This window comes from Bos grunniens, chromosome 24, assembly GCF_055505025.1.
Source record: "Bos grunniens cultivar Pamir isolate PY7600 chromosome 24, Bosgru_T2T1.0, whole genome shotgun sequence".
NCBI lineage: Eukaryota > Metazoa > Chordata > Mammalia > Artiodactyla > Bovidae > Bos > Bos grunniens.
The window spans coordinates 50,435,606-50,452,645 of NC_141188.1; the positions used below are offsets into that span (position 1 = coordinate 50,435,606).

A 17,040-nucleotide genomic window follows, 5' to 3' on the forward strand; every position below is an offset into this window, starting at 1 on the left:
GTCAGATTTTACAAAGATAGGCAAAGGAAACATGACACTAATAACTCTATTTAGAAAATGATGCAGAATACCTCCTCTTGCAACCCATTTATCAGGAAGATGGTTGGTAGACCCTTAATTCAAGGATCTCAACTAGAACTTCAGGATTTCTTTCTGGTTAGCCCTTCATCTCAATTTAGCAAATACAATTAGTCTTTGGGAGGGCTATAGGAACAGGAAGTCTTAATTGGAATTATAGGTCTTTACTGGTAAATGCCTTTTTTCAACATCTGTCAGCCTCATTACTATTAAAAATCTTAAGACTTGTAAAAACTCTATCCTCTTATTTTACTTCCTTTCAGTCCTTGTGTATTTAGTTACTAATTTATACTTGTTCTACACATTGTAACACACATCTTTATCTTTTGCTTGTATATTTATTCCATTTCTTCCCTGAGCACAGTTTCAAGGACAGAGATGTCCATTCCATTCCTCTTTTTTTTCCAACTCCTTTTCAATGCCTCCTTTAATTACAAAGAGACTTAGTTATTCCTTACTCCACTTTCCTTTTAGGAAAAACATCCTTTTAGTCAAAAATATTGACTGATTGGTGGCGGATACAATATACTTTGAGTTAAAGTTTAGAAAAACTTTTTTAGAAATCACCAAGAAATCAAATATAAATTCACAGGAACTTAATAAGAAACCCTCCTCTAGGAGAGGGGGAGGCCCCATTCCCACCTTTAGAGACAGACTCAAATCACAAATGTAGAAAGATTTCCATGCAAGAAATGGTTTATTGATGGCCAAAGGAAAGCTGTGAATTAAACTCGAAAGTCTCATTAGTCTGATTTAACACAATTATCAACAAGATAAACTACTGGCTTCCTCAGCTAAAACTTCCAAATAATAAAATTAACGAAGAAGAGAAAGCCAAGATGGTTTCCCAAAATGTTTAACAGTGTAATTATAAAACAGTTTTGACACCAAAGTAGGCGCACTCTTAGAATTCCATTACTCTTCAGCACAACAGTCTATGCTCACAGCAATGAAAATATCAAGAAAAAGACTCAAATGTGCACATGCCCTGTAGCTAAAAACTTGAGAAACCCTACAATAGCAACATCTCTTATCTGAAATGCTTTTAAACCATTTTAAGGTAGTACTTTTGTGAAACATGCTTTTGTTATCTGGAAAATATGTGGAAATCCATAGTTCCAGGGATAAATGTGGTACCACATACACAGAACTTTTAAAAGCCTGTAATACTTGTAGTCACAGTCTCTTTTAGTTCTGGGTTAATTTCAAACAGCAGAGTTATTACAGTATCAACCAGAATATTTGATATGATAAAAATTCTGATTTTTTTAAATTAAAATATATTTAACAATACAGAACATAAACCATAGTAATCCTCACAAGTAACCATTATTAAATGTCATTTTAGAACATAGCTCTTTATTATAACTACCAGTAATTACAGAGGTAGAATTCTGTCCATTGTTATAAAAATGCCACCATTTCAAGACAAAATTATAGCTCAAATCAAGCTGAACATAACCTGATAAAACACAATCTTCTGCTTTAAGAACTGTGGTTAATGTTTAACCATATACCCTCCGCCCCCCACCCCCCCCCCTCCAATTTTCCTAAGATCCAGACATAAATTCATGCTTTGTGCTCCCTCTGCTGGTCCTGTAGCTATAGTTAAAACCCATTCTTGGGAGATATTTTGTACAATGCAATCTTGTTACAGCACAGTGAAAGGCAATGGAACATTAGATTAGATCACAAAGATACAATCCAGCTCCCTCCTTTGGGCTTTGAGGAAAAATAAAAGAAGAGATACATTAACTTGACCAAGGTCACACAGGATTCTGAGAGAGAGAATAATTCTGGTCTCTGGTTCCTACTCCAGAGCTCCTTCTATTTCATAACAATGTCAATGTATTCATGTACAAAACTATACTTTGCTACAAGTATCTAAAATCTGAAGCTTGGTATCTTTGGGCCACACAGGATTTTTCACTGAACTGTAACTACAACTGATAAGGGCATCTGACCAATATTCACTGCAGACATACAAAGAGTGTCTGATTCTAATTTTCTTGGACAGTGCCCAGTTAAAAATGAAAGCTTTGGGGAAAAGATACTTTATTTTAAAAAATGAACCTGTTTAATTTCTTTTAAAATTTAAGCTAAAGTGGGGGAGGTTAATACTTTGCTTTTGGTTGAGTAAGGTATATGACCTATACCATAAATGTTCCCAAAGAATAAGTTAGCATTTAATTCCAGGTGACTTTCGTGTAAGAGATGTATTTAATGATTCGTCAAATAGTCTATGTGTGGAAAACTGGAAATACTAGCTCTAGTCTGATAACAATACTATTTAGATAGACACAAACAGTCTGGGATTAAAGAATCTAATCTATTCAGACAAAAAGTAAATATTTATTAAGCTAGAATATACAAGTCTATCTTTGCAGGGAAGAGACATTTGTTTCGTGATGAAAGATATAAATTGTTATCTAAATTATGAACAATTTTTATTCAAAGTAAAGTTTAAGTTCTGTGTTCCTTTAGAAAACATAAAGACATCAATGCCTATCCTTGTTTTATGGCAGTGATCAGCTGTTGTTTCCATGGAAGGGAAACATGTTAAAGTATTTAAATAAATAAGAAAAGAGTGTTAAAATGAATAGATTTCTCAATTACTAATTAGTAACTTATTTGGACAGTACAAACAGCAAATGTCAACATTTTAGAAATGAGAAAGCAGTCTGTGTTAAATCCAGCCTTAAGGACTTTAGGGAAAATTGACAGATGAATGAAAATTTTAACCCTGCTCAATTTAAATAATGTGATAAATTTGTCACCTGGAGCTCTGTAGCTATCATTATATAATATTATAGGATGTTGATTTTTCAACTGAAATGAAAGATAAAAATAACCTTGCTTTGATGTTATAAAGACAGAGTTTAGAATAATCTCGATATATTTCTGTTTAAACACCAGTCCTCCACTTACTAGCTACAGGAACTTGATTACTTAACTTTTCAGAGACTCATTCTCCTTACACGTGCTGGTGATGATGGTGAAAGCTACTGAATAAGAATTGCTGTGAAGATTAAATGAGGCAATTTGTGTAAAAACACTCCATGGGGAGCCTAAGTAAAAAGCCTAAGGAGAAATGCGGCCCTGGGTTACCATTCATCTGTTATATATTAGCAACAAATGCTAATTTTTAAAACATACTGTGCAAAACCAAGCACAGCACCTCTCTGGACTGAGTCTAGACCACAGGTGGTCAGTAGGCAGTTTCTGTTTTGGAGAATCCCTGGAAATGCCACATGTCCCCAAACTGAGCAAAGCATCTAGAGTCAAGGTTGTGCTGGGTTAGATGGTTGTTCTCAAAGAAAGGGATGTGTTTCACCAGGAAAAGCCAAGGGCACAGGTTAGGAGGATTTCATGAGAAAGACTCAAAGCAAAAGGGCATTTTTTTCCCGGAAAACCATAGTTTTGAGATAGCTTAGTACTATACTTACATTCCAATTTAAAATCTTTGATGTTTGTATAAATGTATTTCCATTTAATCCCCAATTCTCCAGTAAAGAGAGTATGATCTATCAGAGACAGATCATTTGCTTTATAATAGAATCCAAATTCTCTATGCCATAACATTCCTATGTCCAGTATACAGTACAAAATTACTCAACACACAATCCTGGGTAGAGATGTATCAATATCATTGATCTTCTCAAGCAATGAATTCTGAGTTTCTCTACTGTGTTTCTATTTTCTATATCATTGCTCTCTGCTCTTTATTACTATCTTTCATTTCCTTATTTTGGTTTAATTTACTCTTCTTTTTCTAGTTTCTTAAGGTGAAAGTTGAGGTCACTGATTTGAGATCTCTCTTCTTTTTCAGTATAGGCATTTAAGGTTATAAATTTCCCCTTAAATACTACTTTAGTGGCATCCTACACATTCTGAACTGTTGTATTTTCATTTTCTCTAAATTACTTTTTAAATCCCTTTTGATTTCTTCTTTGATCCATGGCTTGTTCAGATGTGTATTTTTAAATTTCCAAATATTGGGGGATTCTCCAGGAAGTTTTCTATTATTGATTTCTATCATAATTCCATTATAGTGAAAGGACATACTTTCCATGACTGGAACCCTTTTAAAATAATTATTGAGACTTGTTTTGACGGCACAGAATATGGTCTTTCCTGGTAAATGTTCCTGTATACAAATGAGAAGGAAGTGTATTAGAATGTTATTGGTTGGAATACTCCATAATCAATTAGATCAAACTGACTGATAGTGTTGCTTGGGTGTTCAATATTCATGCTCATTTTCAGTCTATTCCTTCTATCAACTATTGAGAACGAAGTATTCAAGTCTCCAACCGTATATGTGGATTTGCCTATTTCTCCTTCCAATTTTACCTGTGTTTTGCTTCATATATCTTGAAGTTGCTGTGTCTTTGGTACATACATTTAGGATTCTGACAGTCCTCTTGATGAATTGACTCCTTTACCATTGAGAAATGGCTTTTTTTAATTCCTGGAGAGCATATGCTCTGAAGTCACCCCCTCTTTCTTTTGATCGGTGCTACTCATGGAATTAAGTTTATGTCGTTCATATTGCTGTCAGTTTTCTATTTGTCCCATCTATTCTTTTTTCTTTCCCTTTTCCTTTTTTTCTGTCTTCTTTTGGATTAATTGAGGGTTTGTGTGTGTGTGAGTCCACTTGTTGACTGATTAGCTGTAATTCTGTGCAGTGATCCAGAAATTCTCTTACAGTAGTAATCTGCAGTATTCGTTGGGATCATTTCCTTTTGTTTCTCATCTATCAGGCATTAGTTTCTTTGAATGCCTCATGCTCAGTATCTTGCAAACCACTGTTTCATATATTTTGTCTGTTTTTGTTGTTGTTTCAGGCAAAAGGGTAAATCCACTCTCTGTTCCTCTATATTGATGGGAAGTGAACAGTGACTTTTAAATATTTACATGAAAAAAATGCACAGTTTCACAAATTTTACATAGAAACAATGGAGAAAACCAAAGATTTTTAATCTAATATCTTTCCTTATTTGAAGCTGTGATTGCAACATTTTTCCCACCTCTAATATAATCACAGATTTTAAAATTTCACCCTGATTCTCAAATATGACACTAAGCATATATACTTAGTTCAATGTGTATGGAAATTCTGTTCCCTTAAAATAATCTCACTAATTACATGCTTTGTTCTAGTGTACTTTATTTGTATTATCAGTCTCCTCTGTAGGTTATAAGTGGCAATCATTCCTAGTCTCTTCATTATTCTTCACTGTTTTTCTACTTTTTCAGATAATGCTGTGACACCGTTAGGGAAGACAAACACTACACAGGAGTTTCATATTTTAAGTTCGAGTCCATCGCCCCCTACTTCACTCCACACAATGTCCACATTGATCTGCTCATCATTTCCCGAATACACTACCCTTTGCTCATGCTACCCTCTTTGCTTTTACATCCCTTTCTACATAAATCTGCCTAGCAAATTTCTACTCACCTTCAAACTTAGAAAAAACATTGATCATATTAGTTAGTTGTATCCACATTTATTTCCCTCACTAAATTATTACATTCTTGAGCATGGAATAATTCACTTTGGTCTCCCTGGTACCTAGCATAGTGCCTATGGAAAGATTCTCAAAAAGTTTAATTAACTAAACTCAGAAACAGAAATAGTTTGGGATGCAGCATGTCATGCACTGAATGTATGTTTCCTTCCAAAATTCCTACAGTGAAGTCCAGGCCACCAGTGTGGCTGAATTTGGAGTAAGGAAGTAACTGAGGCTAAATGGGGTCATAAGGATGTGGCCCTAATCCGACAGAATTACTGTCCTTACAAGAAGAGACATGAGCTCCCTCTACATGGGTATAAAGAAGAGCTAACAGCCAGAAGGCAGCCATGTGCAAGTCAAGAGCAGAGCCTCTACCAGACATCAATTCTGTTAGTAATACCTTGATATTCGACTTTCAGTTTCCAGAAATGTGAGAAAACAAATTTCTGTTAAGTAAGTCAGCCAGTCTATGATATTTTGTTTTGGTGGCCTGAGCGGACTAACACACACAGAAAGGTTTGTTAAGCTGAGGTAGCTCCTCTCTCCCAAGGTTCCTGAGTTTCAAAGACCAGCACTAGGAATGTTCTCTTCAGTTTAAAGAGAAATTCATTTCTGCTTTTCCTCCAGAGGGCTATACTTGAAACAGTGCTGCTATTTTACCCTTAGCCACTGATATTGCAACTTACCCCAAATCAAAAAGATCAGACATTCTATAACCTTGTTTACAAGCAATTTCAATTCAGAAAGAAAGCTCAATTCCCTAAGGACTAGGTTACTGAGATATTACAGAAGTACAAGTTTTATTGCATCACAGAGTTAGAGTTTATAATTACTCCAGCAATATACATATATCTCATAAGTATGGGGATGATCACAATGCTTCTGAAATAACTGTCATTTATTAAAATGAATCTAAAGAAAGAAGAGTGGAGAGAGGCTCTGGTTTTTGATTGGGTAGTCAGAGAAGGTTTCACTGAAGAAATGATATTAAGACTTAAAGAAAGTGGGGGCATGAGTTGAGTAGATATCTGAGGAAAGAACATTCTAGGAAAAAGGAATAATAAACGCAAGTGGACTATACACAGAGCTAATTCGCTTCACCGAACAGCAGAAACTAACACAATATTGTAGAGAAAGTAGATCTCAATTCAAAAAAATTCAAGTGGACCAAAGAAGGGCATATTCAGGCTTCATTACTGATAACAATCTCAAGAATCTCTCTAAAGAATTTATAAACATGCTGCTGCTGCTAAGTTGCTTCAGTTGTGTCCGACTCTATGCGACCCCACAGACGCCAGCCTACCAGGCTCCCTCATCCCTGGGATTCTCCAGGCAAGAACACTCAAGTGGGTTGCCATTTCCTTCTCCAATGCATGAAAGTGAAAAGTGAAAGTGAAGTTGCTCGGTCGTGTCAGACTCTTAGCAACCCCATGGACTGCAGCCCACCAGGCTCCTCCGTCCATGGGATCTTCTAGGCAACAGTACTGGAGTGGGGTGCCATTGCCTTCTCCATAAAGCATAAAAGATCTAAAGCAAAAGTCACTCAGTCATGTCTGACTCTTTGTGACGCAATCCCCCACCCCTACCTCCACCATGGACTGTAGCTCGCCAGGCTCCTCTGTTCATGGAATTCTCCAAGCAAGAATACTGGAGTGGAGAGCCATTCCCTTCTCCAGGGGATCAAACCTGGGTCTCCTGAATTACAGGCGAACTCTCTACTTCCTGAACCACCAAGGAAAAGATCTAAAACACATTATTATTTTTAATTGCCAAGACATACCCCACCCCCTAGCAAAACTAAACTTATCCTTAAAAAAAAAAAAAAAAAAAAAAACTAAAACAGAAAATTTAATGATTACTCTTTAGCCAGCAGTCTGCTGCACAACAGGAAGTGGATCTGAAAAACACAATGTTACTGAAAACATCTTTGAGACTTAGTTGAAAGCAAAATGAGAGTTGCTGTATTCAATAATTCAGTAATATGACTGTGACAATTTGTCTGTCTACATCTGTAAAATAAGAACTGGCATAGATAGATAGAAGGTGAAATGTGAGCTGTGTTCTATGGAAGCTGGAATGACAATTAGTTTTCCAAACATTTAATTATGGAATTATCATTACAAATAAAAGGTGGAACGCTACCAGCAACATCAGTATTTGTTACTTTAAATTAGCTTAAATTGAAAACATGCTAACCACCAATATATAAACAGGAGTAGTGACTGCACTAATCATAGGAAAAACAATAAGAACAGAATGTGGTTGCTTAGTATGTGACATCAGCATTGTGCTAAGTGTTTTGTGTATGTCACCTCATTTAAATTTGACTTTAATCTGGAGAGGAGGTTTCCCGATTATCTCCATCTTACTTGCTCAAGATTCCCCGCTACCCAGCAGCAGAAGTAGCTCTCAAGTCTAGGCAGCCTGTCTCAACACATAAGCATCCTGCCACACTGTCATGGAAATGCCAGCATCTATAAATCAACCTCAGTGATGGGTCCTGCTAGTCTTGGCTAGAGTCTGATACAACTATTTACAGTTTATTTTGTTAAGGAATATTATGGTATAGCACTTTCAAAACTCAGGATTTTAATATTTCCTATTTTTGTAATCTATGAATGAGCTCCAAGTAAGCACTGAATAATAAATAACATGAGAACAATATGCCCCGATTTGCCCAGGACAAGTCCCACTTTACACACTTTGTCCCAGGAAAACTATTACACAGAATTCCCTTTCACTCTATTAAGGTCCTAGTTTGAAAGATATATTAATGGTCTCCCACTTAATAATCACTTCAATTTTTTTGCTCTGCCCAATCACTGCCTTCCATATTAAACAGCGAACTGCCATCATTCTCTTTTGGAGTGTAAGTTCACCACACTTTTTTTTTTTGGCTGCACCTCATGGCAAGTGGGATCTCAGTTCTCCAATCAGGGATTGAATCCGCACCCCCTGGGTTGGAAGTGTGGAATCTTAACCACTGGACCATGGGAGAAGTCCCTCATCATACCTTCTCCTCTAATCAGAGTGTTGGCTTTCTCAACATTTAAAGTACAATGTTTTTCTTGTCTCCAAATGGTTCCACAACTCCTTCCCAATTTATATGTCTGATCTCATCTCCTCCCACACCCTATCCCAGTCGCCATTCTTTTCTCCTAAATGAACCCTTTGTCTTTCTCGCCTACTCTTGCCTGTATCTTCTTTCATGCCACCCCACTATGCTTGGAACAACCTACTAGTCCACCAAGTATCTGCCCCCAAATCACTTTTTAAAAGTCACTTTAGTCAGTGAAGCCTACCTGAGATCACCCATCCACCCACCTGTCCTACTTCTGAACTGAATCCACCAGGTTCAAATTTGAATTGCTTTTAGTATTACACTACTGTGAGGTTCACCATATTCAATGACACCACAGAGAATGTGAATCCTGACAAACAACACAACTTAAAAATAGGGCTTTTAGATATATCTATATTAACCAAAGAGAACGCGCAATCCAGATGGATCTTGCTAAAAACCGTATCAGTAGATAAACCACTGCTTTTAGAGGATACAGGGACACACAGTCATAAGTGAAAATTTGATTGTCAAAAAGATGACCACGTTCATTGGTAATACACAATAAAAAATTACTCTAAGTCTCGTGGGTAAAATGAGTGAAGTGGAACACTGGTCGTACCCTGATTTTATCACCTACATCTTGTCTGATTCTAAACACCAGAGCTCTGTTTGTCCACCTTGACTATAAGGACAGAGGTATCTGCTACAGAGAAAAATTAGAAAAACAAAATATCCATGGAAAATCATCTCTTTTAGGCTAAAGATCAGTGATTTTTAAAGAATCAGTCTAATGAATTAATGTATGGCATGCATGCTCAGTTGCTCAATCATGTCTGACTCTTTGTAACCCCACAGACTGTAGCCTGCCAGGCTCCCCCTGACCATGGGATTTTCCCAGCAAGCATACTGGAGTGGGTTGCCATTTCTTCCTCCAGGGGATCTTCCTGACCCAGGGATTGAACCTGCATCTCCTGCACTGCAGGCATATTCTTTTTTTTTTCTGCAGGCGGATTCTTCACTGCTGAGCCAACAGGAGGCCCAAACTAACGTATAATACATCTCATTTGCATATTATTCTTTTCAGTGGTATTTTACATTCAAGGAGGAAGATAAGTAATTCTAGGTAATACTGTAATTTTTGAACACCATGGTTTGTTTGAAATAACCAGGCATTAAAATTCAAAGCTGAAATAACAACACCAAAAAGTTATTTTTAATGAGGTAACATATCTAAAAGTAATAAAATGAAAACTAAACTCTACTCAGAAAAATATCTGATAATAAATATTAGTAGGCAAAGATCTAACTACTGCATTTATACAAGTATAGGTCATCAGAAGAAATGTCATTTCATTATATAAGAGGGAAAACGAGCTTCTGTAAATACAAAAGATCAGAGAATACACCCCCAAAATCAGATTAGGAATACCATGATAATACATATAGCTTCATTAGGCTAAAGAATGCAACATGTATTGGGAAAGTAAGTTCTATGGTTTTGATTATGGGGAGGCATGTCAAATTTCTACATGCTGTAAACAAACAAGGCCATATTACCCTTTGAGATGACTACTTTTTAATTTTAAATTCTTGAAGTTAATGAACACTGATTCATTTTAAGTATGTAATTTCAAGCCATGTGCCAACAAATTCAAACCCAAGAATATAAATACACTGAGTAAGCAAACAAAGCAGTCATTTTAAGTGTTCATTTTACTGTTTGGGGTAATATTTCCAAGATAGAGAACAAAACCACCACCATTTTGGCTATAAAAAGTAATGCAAATTAAAGCCAATTGACTTTGGTCTCACTTAAAGGAAAGATGCATATGTAGCTTATATTTACAAGTTTGCAACTGATAGCTCTTAGTTTATATTACAATTCTAGCTCAAGTGGATCATTGTTCTGTGGAATTGCAAGTTATTAATGTATATGGATTCACTGTATAAACCAGTGAATATTATCATTATCATATTCACAAAATATAGGGATGGGAGGGACTAGAAAACCAGACAATGAGAGAAATAAGATTCTCTAACAGGAAATACCACAAACTCTTACCAAGAGTCATGCAAAATACAGTTACCTGGATACCTCTTGCATTTGATACTTAGTGCCAGCAATAGAAATCAAGCCAGTTGTGTTCTTGAAAACAAGTATTTTTAAAAGTATGAAAATTAAAGCTCTTTTCTTTCCTTCCTTATCACCACACACCCGCTAAGTAAAACACTGTTACGCAAGACAAGAAAACAGCAAGAATTAAAAAGCCCATAGAACAGATGACTGCCCATTGTGTTTTACAGATCTGCATTTAATCCACTATGATGTTCCCTTCCTGACCATTTAAGGATACTAAGAAGAAACCAGAGGCTACAGTACAACCAGCTATACGAATAATATTCCTCAAATGAACTTTTTTCACTGCACATGCAGAAATAAATTTACCTGTAGCTATTTACTAGTTTCAGACTAATTTGTTAAACTTTCCTTTATTTTCTAACATTTTACAGAAATGTTAGAAATATGACCATATTTTAGTATATGTAGTCGCATTCCTATCTTCAAACATGACTTTGGAAGTTTAGGACTGAAGGATATTACGTAAGTCCTAAAAGGTAGACTCACCCCAACAAGACACAAACTGCTCTTTGCCTAGGTTTCCACTGTTGCCACAACTGCCGCATGCCAGGATGTACATACAGTCCATGGAGTAAAACCTCTACAATCATGAATAACAGGGACTTGACCTTTCTATTAGCTTCTAGTATGTGCTACCTGAGAATCAGTGCACATAGGAAAAGGAATCACTGGTACTAACATGAAGTACACCAAGAATAAACTTTAACAAATATTTTTAAGTTTATGTAAATGTTACCTGTTAAAAAATGTACATATATAGATAGTAACTATATTCCTAAATCCCCAGGAAAGCGGCTGTTTATTTGTTCATCAAAGTTAGAAGGATTACCGAATTGTTAGTCACTAAACAGAGGAAGCTATAAGACTTTTAGTCACTACTAGAAATTATATTCAGTTGCTAATTGCTCTTTTTTCTTTTCCCAATGGTAAGTAAAATGTAAAACATATCCTTGGGTTACCCTGAAAATCAGCCTATGAATGCTCACTCTGTGAAATCTGGTTAAAAGTCTTTTGAGAATAGCTTGTATTTTTTTTTTTACTGTGAGAAGGAAAAAACTACATCAAAACTACAGCAAAAATTAAAATCAAACTTAGACATTTGGGATACAATATTATGAAACTTTTATAAGGATTAATAGCTTTGAAAAACAGGGGACACTGCATGTTTAGAGAGTAGCAACCAGACTAAATGGTACCTATAGAATTTAGAGGACCAAGAAATACAGTTTTGAGTCTCTTCTGTTTTTACAGTCCACAGTTCAATTTTGAGTTTTAGCCAGTTTTACAAACTATCTCCAAGTGAAATTTTAGGTGGGCAGCAAAGTTCAAAAATGTAAACACAAAACACAGTTTAAAATGTGTAATCATCAAATAATATCAGATTTGTATTGGGCTCTGAGATGGTTTGAAATGATTTCAACAAGGGCAAAGTTACTTATTAAAATCATACTATTATTAAAAGGCTTCTTAGGAGGCAGTATAAGGTAACAAGTGGAGTTTTTATAGCTAGAATAATTTCAGTTCCACTACTGGCTTTACCATCTTCAGGCAAGGATTAATGCACTCTGTGCATCACTTTCCTCATTTATAAAATAGAGAGCATAATATTAACTACCTCACAGAGTTGCTTTGAGCATAAAAATAAAAATAGTTAATAATTACAACAGTGTCCATTACAGAGTAAGAGAGTTCAATAAATATCAGCTATTATTATCACTACTGGGCAAAGAAAATAGTTTGTATGCATGCTCTTAATATACAGCCTTTGGAAAATCTATACAGTACATCTAAAGTTCATTTAAAAATTAATTTTTAATGACTGCCTCTTACAGACAGTTAGTTTGTACAACTGTTGTGCAAAACGAGCAAACTCTTAGAACATATCTGATTCTACTTTAAGATCAATATAAGACTGCATGTGGAAAGATGCCTAAGAAAAGTAGTAACTCTTCAATTTCCATTCTAGATCAAATCTTTAAGATGGAGATTTAAAATGTAACAGATACAAAATATAACAGGATTGAGCTGAAATTATAAAATCTCAACCCAATTTTTTAAAAAAAATTAGAGGCACTATCTACTGAGCACACTTCATTAACCACATGTATAGTGAGATGCATTTATCTCATTTGATAATGCAGTGTCATTCAGTAAGATGAAACTTTGATCTCCAGAGACTTCCAGCTTGTTGTATGATCTTTGTCAAACAGTTTAATTTCTCCACCTTCTCCTCTAATTCCTCATCTTTTGCATGATGGAAATAAATCATTCTGTTGTCCATCTAACTTAGAGGGATGGGATTAGAGTAAATGTCATTCCCAGTCTGTGGCCAAATTGAGAAGGATTTACCTCTCTCATCGTGAGTATGATGATTTAGTTACTTTGTGTCAGTAGGTGAAACATTAACTTCTGATTTACATCACCACCTATTTAAATTCTGGAAGTCAAGTGAATGTAAGGCTGGCGTCATTACATGCCAAGGCATGGAGAAAGGGTGAAATCACTTTTCTTCCATATACAGGAAGCCCTGTATGTTTAAGTCTGTTAGACATTTAGTAACCAAGAATACTTCTATAATAAGCAGTTATGCAAGTCTGCATGTCTGAATATGTACATGAAATTCCCTGCAAACGGAGCCCCAGGGAAAGAGCATCCAACTTGGGGAATTCTGTATCCATTCCAAATCCTACACAGTCTAAACTATATGAGACATTTAAATTGTGTTGTTTAGAGTACTCATCTTCAGGAACTCTGGTTATACCTATGCACCACAGGTATGTTAACTAATGCCTTCTTTACCAATGAAATCCACTTATGGAAAAATACATTTTAAAAAAGCATATATTTTCTTCCCTCATGGAGTGTACAGTCCACTCTGAGACAGAGAATGAACGTGTGTGTAAGAGAAAATGCAGTATTACATATAACAATGGTTTTGGGGATAAGGGGAAATGTCTGGGGAAGTAAAAACATAAATACAGAATTGGGGAAAGAACATTCTAGACAGGGAAGAGCATGCAAATAGCCTAAATATGGAAATGGGGTCCATGAATCCTAGAGAAGCAAAGTATTAGTGTGGCTGGAGGATGTACCACCCTAAGGGCAAAGGGACCCAGAGAAGGGTTTTGACCAGGGAAGAGCACAAACTGGATTTAGAGGATCTGAAGATGCTTGCTAGATGTGGAATTAGGGGTGGGAGCAATGAGCCTGGAAGAGAAGAAACCAGGTGGGTTTTCTCAGTCTAGCAGAGAGAGAAGATGGTTTGAGCTACAGTGGTGGCAGCAGGGACACAGAAGAAGGCAGATACTACTTACCTTTTGGATACAGAAATGAAATTAACAGAGGACGGATGTAGGAAGTGAGGGAATGAAAATGTCGAAGATTTTCATGGGATGGACATAAGTAAATTGGTAGATGAAGACACAATTTACTGAGATGGAAAAGACTAAAAGAAAAAGTTAATGGAGAAAGGCTAAGAGTTCACCTGGGAGACGGGGCCTGTGAGAGGTGCGAGCGGTGATGATGACGGCTGACAGCTCGGGACCAGAGTTCAGCACTGCAGCAGGCGTTATCAATCGGCACTTGGATGACATGTAAAGTCATATTAATAGAAATAGATTAAAATGCCTAAGGTAAGAGTTTAAGCTGAAAAGAGAGGAGGACTTTAGTGGTCAAACTTTAAGGAATTCTAATATTTTCAAAAAGAGCCTGAAAAGAAATAGCAAAATGGTGGGAAGACAGCCCAGAGTATGCGGTCACAATGTGAAGAAAAGGGTGTGGGGCAAAGCTCTGAGAACGAGCAAAGGTGGCTGGTGGATTTGTCAAACGGTGCCCTCTTTTCTCCTCTATAGTACACGGCTGTGATTCATTCCTATAAACCTTGAGATGAAAAAAGAAAACCGCAAATCCCCAGATCAGAAAACAGTACTAATTTAGAAAAGTGATTTTAAAAATATTTAACTATTGCTCATTCCTCTCTAGTTTTCTGATCTGAATTTACCTGTTCTATTTTGATTTATACGGCACTGAGAATTAAAGTAGTAAATCTTAAGACTGAACACTGCAATACAGAAAATGGGATATGCTTGATGACAAGATCAAGTAGTGAATAGGTAATTCGAAAGGAAACCGTAATGGTTTAAGTGGGATAATACATTTCATTCATGCCACAGAAGTAGCACAAAAATCAATACAGCAGATAGCCACAACAGAATTATTAAGACAGTATCAGATGCATGAAAAATTATGACTACGGTTTCAAATATTTATTCATTACAGACTTACTGAACAGCATACACGATGCTAACACTGTTGCAGTGATTTTAAAAAACTCTTTTGAGGAAACTCATTAGAATATTATCTTAGATTTAGATTGGAGATGAGTCCTTTCAAAGCAACAAAAAGGCACCAGATGTCATCATTTTTTAAACCGCAATATAAAAGACATACTGAATGGGGAAAAGCACTCCTAAATTTGAAATGCTACAGGTTAGAGAAATGACTTAATGTTATGCTTAGAATTATAAACCCATTCTCAAAAAGAAAGCAAACAAACAAAAAGAATTAATGAAAATTCTAACGTAAGTCACAGGAGAAATTTACTGTGATCAGATCAGGAACTCCTATCTATTCCCATAAATTACACTGCAGGTCTTTGTCAATTAATAAAAAGGATATTATATATGCAGGGAGGGAGGACAAAAGACAAAGATACAGATTTCACTTGAGGCAGTAGAGAGAGGCACAGAAAAGGGAGAGGCAATTTAAATTTGCATATTTTTTTAAAATGCCTAAAAGAATAAACTTAGTTTTAAAAGAATGTCATGTATATTTTACTAATGTTCCACAACTATTTTTATACATTATCTAGTTTTTGTCCATGTGTATATAATTTTATACAATTGTATTTATAGCAACACATAACTTTATATACTTTTTAAACATTATATCAGATCGCTTCCATATTTCTAACTCATTTTTCCTTATAATATTTTTAATCCTGCAAAATATTCCACTGGGTTGACAGGACAGAGTTTACTTGTAGTTACTAGCGATTAATTAAAATTCTCAAATGCTAACTCAGAATTCTAAATTTATTTCTACAGATGTCAACTCTCAGGTCAGTACTGAGGGTTGATCTCAGTGCTAAGAGGACAAACAGAAGCTATCAGGTATGAAAAGCTTATAGCTTCACAAGGTTTGACTCAGAGAAAGACAGGACAAAATCAACACACTAAAGTAAGAATAATTGTAAAGCCCTGCAATTAGGTTAAAAAAAATCAAATGTGCAACAAGTCTAAGGAGATGTGTGCTCGTGTGAAAAAGATCTGGAAATTTCACATGAGCTTAGGTGTGCCTGCTTTAAAAAGTCAGTATAGTCTGTCTTAGGACAAATTAACAGTATAATTTATAACTATAATGTAGCCTGTAATTTATATAGTTTTGATTTACAAAGGCCAAAATTATGAAGTACAACTGAAATATTGCATCCAAATCTGGATACCAACTTTTTTTTAAAGCTTTCAATTTTATATTGGAGTAGAGCCAATTAACAATGTTGTGATAGTTTCAGGTGGACAGCAAAAGGATTCAGCCATACATATACATGTATCCATTCTCCCCCAAACTCCTCTCCCATCCAGGCGGCCACACTGAGCAGAGCTGAGCAGAGTTCCCTGTGCTATACAACAGGACCTTGTTGGTTACTGGACTCCAATTTTTGCGATAGTTGCTGATGAGTATAATTATCCAGAAAGAGAAAAAGAAAGCTGAATAATCTAAACATCATTTGTCTCAGTAATGGTTAGCATAACCAAGATATTTAAGCTAAAGAAAAAACATTAAGGGGAATCATGACAGATGTTTTTAAAAACCAGAGGCTCTGATAAGCAGCAAAGTATTTCTCTCAAGCAGAGCCAGACCAATATATGAATGTTATTGGCAGGCAGACTTCATCTATGACAATCTTTCTAACAACAAAACAGCAAGAACTCTACCACTTTCTGAGACAGGAAGCATTCAGAAGCTCTCTCTCAAGGATGCTATAAAAAGAAGTCATACACTGGAAATACGTTTACAGTAGAAAGACTGAAATTTCTATCTCAGCAATCTGTGTATAAATTCTTAAAGAGATGGGAATACCAGACCACCTTACCTGTATCCTGAGAAACCTGTGTGTAGGTCAAGAAGCAGAAATGGAACAATTGACTGGTTCAAAATTGGGAAAGGAGTACAACAAG

At 35.8% G+C, this 17,040-nt stretch overlaps 1 protein-coding gene across 6 annotated transcripts in view; it reads right to left on the reverse strand.

The window, feature by feature from the left end:
* DYM (dymeclin) overlaps positions 1-17,040 on the reverse strand; it is a 393,514-nt gene that overhangs the window by 153,930 nt on the left and 222,544 nt on the right. The gene's annotated exons all lie outside the window — the stretch shown is intronic.